The sequence below is a fragment of the Fukomys damarensis genome, unplaced genomic scaffold (genome assembly GCF_012274545.1).
Source record: "Fukomys damarensis isolate Sample0158 unplaced genomic scaffold, DMR_v1.0_HiC HiC_scaffold_35, whole genome shotgun sequence".
In the NCBI taxonomy this organism is placed as follows: Eukaryota; Metazoa; Chordata; class Mammalia; order Rodentia; family Bathyergidae; genus Fukomys; species Fukomys damarensis.
Genome location: NW_022900947.1, coordinates 41,255,463 through 41,258,485, shown reverse-complemented (window position 1 = coordinate 41,258,485; position 3,023 = coordinate 41,255,463).

The following is a 3,023-nucleotide window of genomic DNA, read 5'->3' as shown; positions in this document are numbered from 1 at the left end:
GAGCTGGACCAGCACTCCAGGAGAAAATTCAGGATAGATTCAAAGCCTTACATTTTGTCTGGAAGAAGAAATCAAGGCATAATTTTAGACTAGGGGCACACCAGATTGGCAGCCATGTACATGAAGGAGACTTGAGAGTTAGTTAACTGCAAGCTTAATATCTTTTTAAAAAATAGAAGTCATAAAAAAATAAAAGTCATGTAGGACTGATAATGTGCTAGCACATGCTGTTCTAAATGATAATGTACTAACACATACTAGTCTAAATGCTTTACAAAAATTAATTTCTTTCATTTTTCTCAGTGACTTTATAAGGGAAGTGTTATCATTACACCCAATTACCAGATGGGAAATTGAGGCATAAAGAGAATGACTTGCATGTGGTGGTTACATAGCTGGAATGTACCAGGGCTAGAATGCAAACTCAGGTAGTCTGATTCAAGGGTCCGTGTTCTTAGCTCTGTTCCTAATCTAAACCAGCAGTTGGGTGCAGCCAGTAAATAGCCGACATGGAGTACATTCACTTTAGGTTGTCCGTGGTTGAACTGCATTGCTAGGAATTTCATGAAGTTTAGAATCTTCATGAAAATAGGCAAGCACTCTGTCAGGTGCCTACAACCCAAGTCTAAAGCCTCAAAAATAACATCATCCTTATGAATTATAAGTAATGATGATATGGCCAAAATTTTGTGTTAGATTTGAGGAAAAAAATATCAACTAGAAATTCAAGGGCAAAGTTTTAAGCCAAATTAACTCTTCTAGGTAGGTATATAGACTTTTTTCGGCCCAGTGTATAAAATGAGCTTGATAACTTTCTAATTCTTTCTCACTTTAAACTTCTAATTTTCCCTCTGATTTTTTTTTTTAAGCTCAGGCATGATTTCATTCAATGTTACATAGAACTACTGTTTTCTGAATGCTCGCCTTTACCCAAGACACCATGTTGGCCTTGTGGGGAGCACTTCATACAAAAATAAGACAGCTTGGGAGGGGCAGTTTGCTGCCTGTCGGTAAACCTCAGCATTCTGAGAAGCTAAAGGGAGGAGAATCACAAGTTCAAGCCCTGTTTTTTTAAAAAAGGAGCTGGGGATGTAGCTCAGGGTGAAGACCCTGGGTTCAACCCCTAATACCACAAAAAAGAGAAAAGAGAAGAAGAAAATGAAGGAGGAGGAGGAGAAAAGGAAGAGGAGGAAGAAAGAGAGAAGAGGAGGAAGAGGAGAGGAAGAACGGGAAGAGAGGGAAGAGGAGGAGGAGGTGGGGAGCAAGGAGAATGGGAGGGAGAGGAAGAGGGAGAAGGTGATGGGGGTTAGGGAAGTCGGGGAGGCAAAGCGGGGAAGGGAGGCTTTCATAGGTCCATAGACACAGAAACATCAGAATAGTGGTGGTTTGGTTTGTATGGAAAAAAAATAAACTTTTGTGGGATTCTTTTTGGGTAGTCAAGACCATCAAATAGAATGGAAAAATATAAAAATGTAGAGATAGTATACAGAGGTCTCTGGCAGCTGTGAAAAGCAAAGCTCTGCTGCAGATAATACTTTTCCCCACCTTGTCCTTTAGATTTCAAAACGTAGCACCTTAACTACTGTGTTGAGTAGGGACATTGAAGTGTTAAAGGGGATTAGCCCTGCGGTTTGAGAGTTGAAAAGTGGGCCCTGTAGACTGGTGGTGGTGGTGTTTCTGGAAGATGGGAAAATACTTAACACCCTGGGTATTTCCTGTGGCGCTGGACCATTTCCATGCCAGGCTGGCTTTCCTTATGCACTGCTTGCTTACAAAGTGAAGTGCCCACAGAGGGAGCCCAATGCCTTCTCTCTGAGAAGAAAGGAAAGCCAGCTTCTTGATCTCTTCCCCGAGATGGGTACCGTGTGAATGACACGGATGGTCTGGATGGATAGTGGTTAGAGAACAGTGTGTATGAGTTTGTCTGTATTATGGAAAGACAAAGGTTCAAGGTCAAACACAATCTTCTCCTTGTAAGGGGTGTGAAGCAATGCTGTGCAACAGGGAGGACTCTTTTCTGGAAATACTAAAGAATACTTTTTTGTGGATACCGGGGATCAAACTTCAGTCCTTGTGCTTTCAAGGCAGGCAGCAGAACCACTGAGCTAAATCCCAGGCCCCTAAAGAATACTAAAGAAAGAAAAATATAATAATTCATTCACTCAGTACATTAGAAATTTCCTTAGTCTCATGGGCCTTTTATTCTTTCACCAAATACGTCATTTCTTCTTCCAGAAGTGCCCCTCCCACTCTATTTGTCTGGCAAACTTTTACGCAGCCTTCAACAATACCTCAAATGTCACCTACTCTGGGAAGCTCTCCCAGAGCTACTGACCTTGGCTTGATTTCTGCTTCCTAAGTCCTCCATATGACTAACCATATCAGCTCTTAGCACCTTGTGTTTTAATAAGTTGTTTATCTTTTCTGTCTGTAAGTCAAGCATCATTTGTTATTTTTCTTTGAATACTCTTCTCCTAGAAAATTGCCAGGTAATCTTGCAAATTCTGCCAAGAAAGCCCTGCCTCCATCTCCTGTCTGACTCCATTCCCAACTGTCCTTAGAAAGCACCTTCTTTGGAAACCATCCTTTACCCGCCACACACATACCCCCAAAGTGGGCTTACAGTGCTTCTCCTTTGCCATCTGTTCATCTTGGGCTCGTGTAATAATTAGGACCATGGACAACAATGTCTTACTGCTTAGGCTTGAATCACAGACTTTTCATTTCATAGAAGGCTCATAATGTGCCTCAGTTTACTCACCTTTAAAATAGAAATAATAATGGTACTTCATTGATTTGTTCCAAGTTTTAAGAAAGGCAGTTCATGCAAAGTACTAAGAACATGGCTCACCAAATCATGATATACTTAGCCATTGTAAATGTTAACTATTATTATTGAAAATAAATTTACTAAACATTTACTAAAGTACTTATATGTCAGGAAAACCTTCTAAAAAAGACATAGAACGAAAGTTCTCATTTGCATAATCAAAATATTATCCGAGTTAATGAATGAAAAATGC